The sequence below is a fragment of the Larus michahellis genome, chromosome 1, assembly GCF_964199755.1.
Source record: "Larus michahellis chromosome 1, bLarMic1.1, whole genome shotgun sequence".
Taxonomy (NCBI): Eukaryota; Metazoa; Chordata; class Aves; order Charadriiformes; family Laridae; genus Larus; species Larus michahellis.
Window position 1 is genome coordinate 973,212 of NC_133896.1, and position 12,393 is coordinate 985,604.

A 12,393-nucleotide genomic window follows, 5' to 3' on the forward strand; every position below is an offset into this window, starting at 1 on the left:
TAGCCAAGAGCCTGCTTTTGTTTTCCTCTTCTGAGCTAGCAATATGAATATCTTCATTTTTTTCCTTAACATCTAACTGACAAATGAAAGAGCCATCTACGTTTACATTCCTTGGACACAAACAGTAAATCACAAGTACTGCAGGAGCCTGGAACACAGCACAGAACGGGGCTGTGCTGGGTTTTTTTCTCTTTTAATAAAAAACTGCTGCAGGCAAAAAATGATGAAGGCCTGTCTGTTGTACAAATATGCACACAAAATTAAGAGCTACTTCTAATTATTCTGTGCTTCTGAAGTTCCCTAATAAAGAGATGATATCAAGAAGTACTTTGTTTTGATGATCAACTTTATCCTCATGTAGTATCTAGTTAAACAGCCTTCTAATTGACGCCCTACCCCATGCTAAGGACAAAATTTGCACAGCTTCTTTATTTAAATGTTACATTTTTAATTAAATTCAACACACCCAGACACTGAAGAAACTGCAGTGCTTCGAAAAATGAAGCAAAAAGCTAGTCATAAAAATATACCAAATGCACTGTGAACATAATTGCACAAAAAAGGTCTTTTTTTTCTAGGTCAGTCAAAAGCACATGGAGCTAAACACACACCAAGGAACCGAACGCCACAGCCTACCAGCTTCACGCTACCTATAAGGCCACAGTCATCTCAACATTTTTAACCTGCATTTCACTCAATCACTAATAATTTAAGACGATTAGTAGTCCAACATTTTGGGTTACTATTCCCCATTTACGTAGTTCTGGAGTCCATCCCCCCCATGGAAGCAGCTCCTACAAGGAACCTCGGGGGGATTTCCATGCTTCGCTTTAAAGATAACCTTTAAGCGTAAGATTTGCAACTTGATTTGAATATTAAAAAGCTAACGCACAATCATTGTTAAAACAAGCAAGTGCCGATTTACATCTCCTGCAGGACTCCTCAGCCTCCACTCCTCGCTCCCTGGCACTGCTCACACCAGTAAACAAGGCTTTGATGCCACTTAGACTGTTTACTACGTGTTGTTTAAGCAACAAATTAAATTTTTTTCCTGGATCACCACAGTTAAACCCTTCAGAAATAATTATGATTAATTAGACTACTATCTCAGAAGTGAGATGCTGGTATTTACCGGGGCACACAAGCAGCATTTTTCAGAAAACCCACTTTGTCAGCGTCATTTGCCCCATGATGGTCTCTGGAGCCCGGCTATTTCATTTTCTGCTGCACACGCAGAATAAGGCCGTATTACCCAGAAAACGTCATCCCGCTCAGACTACAAGACAGCAATGAGCAGCATTTGCAAACCAAGATTTCCTGTTGTGTTACAAGATCAAGAGCTGTATGTTTCAGATACACCTATTTTATCAGTACCGCGATGTCCTCAAATGAGCCAGAAAACCAGCTGCTGGCGTCCCTTTAATGGTCCTTTCTACAAGTTCAAGGCTTCAAAACTGCAATTGTGCCTCTAATCTACATTTTTCGCATGCTGCTGTTTTTACCAGAATATTCCAAAATCGTGCTGTTCCACCAACCAAACCACATGGAAACGAGGCACAATAATGCTTTGCCAAAACCGTAACAAACCAGTGCCTAAAAACAGGATATTAAACTATATATGCTTTTTAATGTCCTTAATCTTTCAGGACATCATATAGACACAGTCCACACAAAGTTTACACAGTTCTACAGTTAAAATAAATATTAAGACACTTCAGAAGAAAAATCTTATATATGACAACGGACCACCAGCCTGTTTTCCCTGCACGGCACCACTTCAGCTATATTTATGGGCTAAGCTTCATTTGTCAGAAAACATCTTGAAAGGAAAACAATGCTTTGGAAATTTCAGACCCACCCTTTGGGGTTCAATGGGCTTTACCCAGACAAATAAACATTAAAGCTCAGATTGCTCTTGAAATCACAGACCAGAATATGCGCTGACGATGTTAGGCCGTAGTGTGCCATGCATTTAAACCTGCACTGCTAAGAAAAAAAAAAATAAAATAATTGTTTCCCTTTTCCATACAGTATTAGTAGAAAAAAAAAAATCAGCTGAATCACTGCCCCGACCTGGTTGAGAGCGTGGCTGCAGAAACGCTGTGCCGGGGGGAGGGAGGGCAGAGAAGCACCGAACAACGGGTCTGAGCAGCAAGAAGGGGACAGCTTTTTGGCAGCAGTGCCAGCTTAAATGCATGTCAAACTAGGGCTTTAGGCACAAATTCTAAGAAGTGGTTCACATTGTAACTAAATGGCCTTAATCATAACCAAAACCAGTAATAAAAAGCACAGATTCTGCACCAGAAAAGGTGAAGATTTCAAATGACTGAGAAGGATGAGATGTATTTTTCCAAATCTAACAAAGAATTCTAGGGATTGTATAAACTTTGGGAAAAGAAATGAACACCAACCTTGCACAAAAGGCCGAGCCCTCGCCGCTGGAAATCTCCTGAGAGCACCCGGCACCTCAGTGGCCTTCACAAGGGAGTCGGCTTGAGTGAAATATCTTCCAGGTAAATGAAAACCCAACTTCAACTACAAAGAATACAGAAAACTCTCAATCCGTTCTGAAGATGGGAGTTCCTTTTGCTTTCTACAAATTCTAGAGTTAAGGTGTGGATTTTTTTTCACAGCTGGAAAATGCCATAGTGACATTCTAAATAATCATAGAATCGCCTGGGTTGGAAGGGAACTTCCAGATCATCGGGTCCAACCATTGACCTCACACTGCCAAAACCACCACTAACCCACGTCCCTCAGCACCGCATCTGCCCGGCTTTGAAATCCCTCCAGGGATGGTGACTCCACCACTGCCCTGGGAGCCTGGTCCGAGGCTTGACAACCCTTTCCATTAAGAAATTTCTCCTAATATCCATCCTAAACCTCCCCTGGCACAACTTAAGGCCATTTTCCAGGCAGCTCACCAGCCTCTCTGCCCCCAGCCTGGAGCATCCATGGGGCTGGTGTGACCCAAGAGCAGGACCCGGCACTTGGCCTTGGTGAACCTCACACCATTGGCCTTGTCCCATGGATCCAGGCTGTCCTGATCCCTCTGCAAAGCCTTCCTACCCTCCAGCAGACCAACAATCCTGCCCAACTTGGTGTCCTCTGCAAACTTACTGAGGGTGCGCTCGATCCCCTCACCCAGTTGATAAAACTATTAAAGAGAGCCATTGTTCTTGTTGCTTCTATATCTGAAGAGCAGGATGAAGCACTGTATTAACAGATGTCCCTCCCCACTCAGCAAGGCAGTATGTTTACATGTGCAGTGCAGCACTGTGTGGAGACACCAGCTCAAGTTTCAGCAACAGCGAAGGGCCAGCAGCCCTGCGGCGAGGGACCAGGACTCCAGCGGGACCCCTCTGGCTCCTCAGCTCGTCCACCCACCACTGCATCGCGGTGAGCCGCCCGGCACAGACCTAACCTCAGGAGCCGAGGCTGAACGTCCCTCCACCGTTGCGTGGAACGGCCCACATAAGAAGAAAGAAGTGGTAAGGGAAAGGGAAGCCTCCTTGGTTTCAAGTGAGAAATAGCATTATAGAGAAAAAGCCTGTGGCGTTCAGTCCCCAAAAGCAGGCAGCGCCCACTGCCTCAGAATTAGGTACAGAAGAAACAGTATGGGACTACAGGATCATAACCTGCTGGAGAATAAGAGAAAATGTAGGATTCCACCAGTATACTTCCCAGCAAATTACAGCGGTGTTAAGCATTACGCACGGACAAATGTTCTCCCCTCTTATTCAGACAGGTAAAACACCCCCACTAACTCTTGGCCTAATCGATAATCCTGACACCACACTTGGTAAGTTACATACATGCCAAAAACTGTGAACGAGAAATACATTTAGAATTCCACACGTATCATCAGACTTCCCCTTCTTTTTTTTTTTAAATATAGCAGATCACCCAGTATGGTTTTTATCTTTTCTGCCCTGCTATTTTCTTTAATCACATACCTCAAAATTGTCTGTAACATTAACACACATAATATTTTGCCATTTTCAGGCATTGCATCCATTCCAATAATTATACTTTCCATGTTATTTTGGCTTCTTACTTCACACACAGAGACAAATTTTCACAGACCTTCCATCAGCACTGCCTGGTCTTCCCCCATTAGGCAGCCGGCATTTAAAGCAGCCAATATACACAAATTGTAGTCATTTCCTTCCAGCAAGGATCACCTTTCATGTATCAAAACCTAAACACGCAGGTCAACGGAAGATGGTTTCTTTTTATCGAGAGCCTTTGAGATCCTCCCGTTTCTCCAAACACGAGGTAGGTCTGCTGTTTGGTTGTTAGTGATTTGGTAAAGTTTCTGCTTTTCCCCAAATAAGACATTCACGACCAGGGCACAGTCCACCAGCTCTAACAACAAACTGTGATGATGCAGCAACACTTCCCTCACCGGGCAAATTTCCAGTGTGCCTACTAGGTGATTCAGTTTCACTTCACAGTTCCTTCTAAAAACTCCAGCATACACCCAAACCCCAAGTACACACAAAATATTTTTACTTGCTCTTCTCTTCCAAGACTAGAAATAATTAAATAGTTTTGTTCTTGGGAACTGCACCGCTTTGTTCCAACATTTTCTTCCAGGTATTTTAAAAAAAAACAGCACTTAGAAGCTCGCTTCAATTGAGTAAAGAATTTCACACATGAAAAATGAAGTGGAAGCGGCGAGGTCTCTCTCTGCAAGACACACCATTCTTTACCGGCGCTGCTGTCTACAATGGAGGGGAGAAACACGACTGGGAAGGCCACGGACACACCGGATGAAAACTGCCACACCGAAAGCACTACAGATATTAACGCTAACAACTTGTAAGTTATTTCATAGGGACTATAGTTAGTTAAGAGCAAGGATGACAGAAGTAACAGGAAAAACAGAAGTAGTGAAATTAGCCGGCTATTTTGTAAGAGGAAACAGTGGGTACAGTGTAACATCAATGAAATCGAATATGCATTTATTCCTGGCACTGCATCCCTAAAACATTATGTGCCTTTCTGCAAAATCTGGCATCCTCAAGCCCCTTCATATTTTTGTAAACTACTCTGCTACTTCATTCTTGAGACTTCACAAAACTCAGACACGTGCAGCAGTCTCTAGGACTGGGCATAACTAAATAGTCTTTAGAGGAAGCAGAAGGAAAAAACCTCAATATTTACATCTACTAAAACAGTGATAAACTTTTCAGCTTAGGGCCCTCTTCACGCCAGGCACTGAAGAAACACAGAGAAACCCTGTCTTCTGCACCGTGCAGCTCACTGCTTATACATGACCCAAACCCGGCAGACGATCACGTGTAGCTACTCCTCTGGCTACCATCTGTACATCTCAATCAGAATCTGGAAACGTGCTGGTCATGCATATGACAAAAACTTAAGGTTTTTTTATTGTATTGCTCTTAAATAGATAACTATGCGATTCTGAATCATTTATAGACGCTGCTTTCAACCTCAAACTTATCAGTCAGCTGTGAAAGAGGAAGAAGATTCATCAAGCAGAGCGGAGGGCACAGCACATTGCGAAACGCACCCAACATCTCACACATCTTACAATCCATCGAGGGCGAGACGGCAACCTCGCCGAGATGAGATGAGGAGGTCCCAGCAGAACCTTTCCCCAGCGAGTTGAGTCTTCTGCAATAGGATCCGTCTCACCTAACGTGTAGATATTTATGCTACGAATGACTAATCTGAATTAGTCACCCAGACTCCCTTTGCAGTAGGGCAGAAATGAGCCCTTCTACAGCAAAACTCAGCTCTATTTTAGACTTCTGCATCAAAAGAAAATAAGCATCTGTTTCTCTCCATTGACTAAAAAAGGAATCCTAAATGGTTACCTCAGATGTGGGCATTTACATCATAAATATGTGAACTTCGGTGAGAGGTCTCGAGCCCCTTGAAAGTGAAGGCAGACTCTGAAAAAACAACATTAGGAGGAAAAAAAAGGCTTAGAAAGAAAATAAAAGAGATAAAAAGAAAATTTAGGATATACCGCAGACAATGTAATGTTAAAAAATAATATAGTAAAGGACTGGTAATAAAAAACAACTAAGCACTAAGAAAAGTAATGTTCCATATTTAAAAAAAAAGAGGCATAACATGCAATAACCAGTTGAAATCCATCATCTAGTATTTTCTAATTTGTTAAATAGAGTGCCGATTGAGCATCTGTTGACCATTAATCAGGTACTCTGGCTCAGCTGAGGTCCTGGGACTCTGAGGATGACCTGGATATTCTATTCACTAGGCTTAGTTTGATTTAATCTAATGCAGAATCATAGCTTTTGTTAACACTGCTGCAGCCCCACTATTCCCAACCCCTTCACGTTTAAACTGTCCAGCAAAGGTTGCAGCAGCGGTGCTCATCTGCTCCTAACATACTTGTTAAGTAAAATAAACCAGCAGAAAATGAGGCGGGGAAGGGGAGGTCGTCTTCTGGCAGACCGGCTCCCTGCATGGGACCAGCAGGAACGCAGAGGGACGAACCAGGAACACGCTACGCCGCAAACTTAGATTAGTGAAATTGAACCACACCCTACTTAAATCCCGAGGGTGAGAGACCTGCTCTTTCTACTCTTCTCCTTCCCGGGTCACACATCCCTGCATCCTCCCCCGTGCCAGCGCGGTTTATGCACCTACGCACGGAGCCGGTTGAGGGACCGATCCCTTGGAGCGGGGCAAGCTCTCAAACGCCAACACACGGCAGCCTGGACCCAGGCCCATTGATGTCGCTGTGGAACTGCACCCTCACTCCTCCGGCTTGGGAAACAGGGTACAGCTTTCAACCTGCTAGTTTACAGCCTCGATTATCCTTCTAAAAAAAACGAAATCCGTCTTAACATAAAAGAATTATGCTAAATGGCATACCAGCGGATCTTCTGAAGGAAGAAAATGCAAAGTAAACAGCCAAAGAAACAGAACCTTTCTCATCCCACCCCGCTGCACATGCAAGCAAGAAGCTGAAACAATCCATAGGTTTTGCAAGGCTACGAGGAATGGGAAGAAAGAAGAAATTGCTATGCAGAAGAGAATCTAAGTCGCTTATCACAAAATGTCAAGGCATACCCATTGTGCATTTTCTCAGCTAACATAATTAAGTCTACTGTAGAAAAATCAAAGACAAAACTGAAACTGAAATATCTTGTGTTCTATTTCCTTCTTCCTTCCTGTAGGTTGCAGCAAGAAGAGACCATCTCCACTGCTGTCGTCTTCGCATTTTTTCGTCTTTCTCCCAGTAAGCAGTGCCAGTCCCTGCTTTGCTGCTATTGCTCCTAATTCTGCCAAACAAAATCAGAATCAAAGTGACTTAATAGTTATCAGTGTCACTGCAGGCCACAATGCTCTGAATAGCAACAAACTGTAGAACTGAAATAAAATTTAAAAAAAAAAAAAAAGACAACTAGCACAGGCCGACTGGAAAGAGCAGCAGAGATATTGGCCAACCGAACACAAACCTTAATCCAAGTTATCAGTATGTTTGAAAAGTTTTCTTTGCAAACCATGTAGATTGCCGACCATGCCACCTATCAAAACAAAACCTGGCGAAAGTTTCTTATCTTGCCTAGGTAAGAAAACAGTTCCCAGTTCACCTGAAATAACTTCTTGAACTTTGCCATTTAACCATAATGTTATTTTCTCATGCTTTCCGGTTCCCCCTTCTGTCCAGATAAGATTGTGTCCATGAGCACACGACATCGGCACGGGGGTAAGACACTCGGCGTTTGCAGTGCCGTGCCACCCAGCGGCACCGCCGCAGCCGCTGCCCCGCAGAGCCCACAGCCCTGCACGGGATGAGAAAGGGAGACACAAAGCAAGAGAAATCCAGAGGGAAAAATCAGTAGCAGTCACGGCTCAACAGCTGCAGAGCTCCCCTGCTCAGGCTAATGATTTTAACTTCCTCCTCCTGACGCGACGTTCTCCGAAGCTAGCTCGTCCTAATTTTGCTGACAAGCCCCTTTCCAAAGCTCAGTGCCACATGGTGTTTGGTTTGAAGCGACCCCTGCCAAAGACGACAATTTTAGTTAGGCTCTAGGCACTGCTACGTAGCCATTTATTGCTGTAATTACTTGCACTGTCTCCGCTTTATCTAGGACTAAATGGCACTAACAAGCAAAAAGAGAGAACGTCACTTCAGCCAGTGATGTCAAACCTCCCATTTGCAGACCTGATCCGAACACCACGCAGGCAATGTGTGTGGCATCCAAATTCCACAAAAACCCAAGCTCTTCTAGTCTGAGATTTTTAACCTTGGCTATGAAAGCTTTGTTTCCTGAGATAACCAATGTTTATCTGCCCGAGTCTCCCCCCATACCAGAGTTAACACACAGGTAAAAATAGCCCAGGCATGTAATAATAATGTCAATATTGGTTATTGCACTGCTGACTGTTTTGGCAGACCAAAACAAGGAGCAGAGAAGTCCACCACAGGGGGAGGGGAAGACAGTGGGAGGAATACAGACAGGGAAAGAGAAAAGCGTGATTAAAGGAACAAGCGCCCTAGAAACACAGCAGCGGACAGAAAAGACAACATACTTTTGCTTCTAATAATATTGAATCAAAGAAGACACTTAAGTTCCTTTGTTGCTACTATTGGTCACACAGAGGCCACATTCTTTCCCTGATCCGTATATAAACCCACTGACATCTGTAGATTTTCCGTGAAAAGGAGGTAAGAAACAGTCAAACCAATTCCCCAGCCCATAAAACATAATTAAGAACAGAACTGTGTTACCCTATAAATAGGGCTAGGAGTAAAAGGCTGCTGCTCTGAACCGTGACTCCATATTTGACTGCTCGGATGGAGAGCTGACATCATTCATTAATAGAGTCTATTAACTCTGCTCTCCTCAATTAGTTTTTTTTCTATAATTTTACATCTAGCAAAACAACAAGACCTCCCACAAGCATTCCTCCCTATAAAGTTCTCAAAAGTTCTGTCACCACTCAGCTCCTGCTTTGCTCCCGACTCACTAACCTCATCCGTTGCTCCCGTGTCATTTACACCCAAGTTTCCCAGTTATTCTTGTCATTCTACTATTGTTTCAGAAACATTTACTATAACAAGATACTCTTCTATTTCTTGGCATTCCAGTTCGCCCATTTTTATGGCTGAGCTCATTACGCTGTTCTAGCTATGGCCCTTCAGGCACTAACACTTCAGACTCCAAGCCACCGTGTTAAGAAAACACACTACTTGATTATGTATGTGAAGTCATTTTCCCTAACATATAATCTACAGCTTTTACACTTACACTTCTACACGCCTTATTATCAGAAACACAGGGTAAGAAAGCTCATCCCGCTCCCCCTGCTCCAAGCTCTCCTCAAACCCAACACCTTTCTCCGCTGAAATTCCTCTGTACCACGGATGCCCCACTGCATCTCGGGGAAGAAAACAGTTTTGGTTTCCCTTTGCCACCTGAGCTGATGGCGAGTGAAACTCTGCGGAGAACACGCACAAAGCGCTCCTTCCACAGAGCACGGAAGAACGCAATCAGCTACACCTGGGACATCTCCCCACCAAAGAGGGGGGGAAGCGTAACTAAACGATTCCTCCCCCTCGCTCAGCATCGCGCTACCCGGGGACAGCGAGAATGTAATTCCCTCCAGCTGATCCCAGTCCAACCAGTGAACTGCGAGTCCAGGCTGGGGGAGCCCCACTCCAAAGCACCTCCAGCCTCCTCCGCAGAAGGGCTGTAGCCGTCCCCCCCAGGGAAGCACAGCCAAACAGGCTACGCCGCTCCTGACAGCAACCTGCAGGTTTCTAAAAAATATAATTTAAGCCCCCAGACTGCTTGCTTACCAGGAAAAAAAACCCAAAACATAAGCTCTTAAAGATAGTTTTCTCTTTGTTATTCGTTTTTGACAGTCTCCAATTTCTGAAGGACGAACTCAGAAATTCAACCCATCCCTCCTATGCCACAACCACGACTTCGCCGAGGAGCCGGTTCCAAGGGAGGACGCTGCGGTGCTCCCCGCCATCGCCAGCACAAACGCTCGGCATCGGTCGCTCTCTCGCAGCCTGAGGTTTGCAGGAACCTCCCCAAACCTCGACACCGTTTTCTGCACCACCTGTCTGACACGGCTCTGCTACAGACCGAGCTCTTCCCAGAAACCTGCTGCAGCGCCACAGATTTTCCATGATTTCTAGCCAGGATGTTGCCCCTGGATTTGCAACGCGATACAAAGAAAGTACAAAAGTCACCAGAAACATCTGCATTATCGAACACAGGAAAAACAAAGCAAGCCTTTCAATTTCAAACCATTTTGTTCTTATCCAATCCCCAGTTGTCTTTTCCTGAGCAAATGTTTATTGGTATCACTCAAACCAGCGCAGATCATTATGTGTTCCACGTTCCAAAATTTAACTTTGCTTACCACGATATCACCATTGGTTGCTATGGAAATTGCTATACTACCATCCACCAGATTTTTTTTACCACTGAAGTATTTTGGCAGACGGTTTGCTTTTAAGTGTCAGAGTAATAAGAGAAATCATAAATGTTTATTCTCCCACCATTCTTAAAACGGTGCTTTATAACAAAAACCTGCTAGTAAGCGATTACATGCTTGGCTTCAAACATGCGAAGCTCCGGACAGGACTGGAATCACAACTTTCTCCTTTGGTTGTTGGTTGGGTTTTTTTGAGAGAAAATAAAGTGCATTATGAAAACAAGCTTTATGTTTTAAAGTGTGAGATCACGATACAAAAAATACCTCAGGTCCCTCCAAGTTCTCTCGGTTTCTCTTTTTCACTTCCTAGTTGCCTTTTTTTTTTTTTTTTTAAACTGGTGCAAAACAAGGCCTTCAAATTAGGGAGGGAGCCCTCGTTAGGCTCGCGGAGAAGCCGTCTTTCGGTAAGATCGGGTGCTGTGGCGATTCCACTGGCAGATACAACTCCCACCCCAGTTTCTGCGCCTTAATAATGCCGGCACAGTGACAGGAATTTCCAGGCCCGGCACAGGGAAGCCGGCGGGTCCCCGGGCACCGACCCCCGCCCCTGACCTTGCCACCGCTCCCCGGGGCTGGTCGCCAACCGGCCACCAAGGCCCGGACCCCCCTCCCTGTCACCCAGCCCCGCCAGGCCCACCTCCCCCCGCAAAAAAAAATGGAAAAGCGAACTCTTGACAGGCGCAAAAAGTGGGATTTAACCCAGACAGGGCAGGACGCGGCACGGCGGGGCCGAGCAAGGACCCCCGCGCTCGGAGGTGCCGGGGGGGAGCGGGCGGCCAGCACCAGCGGGGCTTTAAAAAACCCAAAACACAGTGAAAAACAAGCCAGGGGCAGCCGGACGCGGCCCTGCAGCCGCGGCAGCGCTACGGGCCCGGGTGAGCGATCCCTCCAGGGGGTGGAAGGGGGTGTCGGTGCCGGCGGGGAGGCCGGAGCGGCGGCGGGGGAGGCGGCGGGGCGCAGGCCGCGCACCGCCTCCGCCGGGCCCAGCGCCCCGGCCCCGCCGCAGGAAGGCGGAAGCGGCGGGCGGCGGGGGGCAGCCGGCGACCCAGCCAGCGCCCGGTGCCGCTGCCGGCGGCCAGCGGGAGAACGGGCGGGCGGGCGGCGGTGACAGCTCGGCGGGGCGGGCGGCGGGGCCCCGGCCGCGGGTCTCACCTGCTGGGGGTGCGGGCCTGCCCTCCGCCCCGCGGCGAGGCCGCTGACGCGCTGCCTGGCTGCGAGGGCTGGCGGCCCGGCGGGCATGGGCCGCGTCCGAGGCGGAGCGCCGCGGCCGGGGCTGCGCTGACAGCGGGCGGCGAGGCGGCGGGCGCTCCGGCTGCCTCCAAAATGGCGGCGGCCCCGCTGCTGCCCAGCGCCGCGCGGGGGGGGGCGGGAGGGCGGGGAGGGGAGGGGGCGGGGCCTCGCGCGGGGGTGTGGCTATGGGCGGGGACAGGCGGGGTGGGCGGGGCCGGAGCGGGCGGGGCGGAGGGAGCGGGAAAAGGGGAGAAAAAGGGAAAAAGGGATGAGGCGAAAGAGAGCAGGAAACAGCGCTGGGGGGAGAGGTGCCTCCCGGTCATGCGGGTTTGCTGGTTCCACGGGTGCCCTGCCCAGAGTTGTCTTTGTATGTGAATAAACTGCTTCCTAAGGGCCAACGCCACGGAATCCCAGAAGGGTTTGGGTTGAAGGGACCTTAAAGCCCACCCAGTGCCACCCCCTGCCCTGGGCAGGGACACCTCCCACCAGCCCACGTTGCTCCAAGCCCCGTCCAACCTGGCCTTGAACCCCTCCAGGGATGGGGCAGCCACAGCTTCTCTGGGCAACCTGGCCCAGGGGCTCACCCCCCTCACAGCAAAGGATTTCTTCCCAAGATCTCATCCCAATCTCCCCTCTTCCAGTGGAAAACCCTTCCCCCTCGTCCCGTGGCTCCCCTCCCTGAGCCAGAGTCCCTCCCCAGCT

General features: G+C 47.5%; 1 protein-coding gene across 6 annotated transcripts in view; it reads right to left on the bottom strand.

Moving 5' to 3' along the window:
- Nucleotides 1-11,828, bottom strand: part of PPP6R2 (protein phosphatase 6 regulatory subunit 2) — a 105,563-nt gene extending 93,735 nt beyond the window's left edge. For 2 of the 6 annotated variants that reach the window (XM_074573103.1, XM_074573100.1), the window contains exons 1-2: nt 11,614-11,816; nt 2,412-2,535 (exon numbers count right to left, since the gene is read on the bottom strand). The gene's annotated coding sequence lies outside the window, so the exon portion shown is untranslated. Of the gene's footprint in view, nt 1-2,411; nt 2,536-5,846; nt 5,925-11,613 lie in introns of all 6 variants that reach the window. The other 4 variants (XM_074573102.1, XM_074573099.1, XM_074573101.1 and 1 more) reach the window with 3 other exon arrangements.
- Between the last annotated feature and the right edge of the window lie 565 nt (nt 11,829-12,393).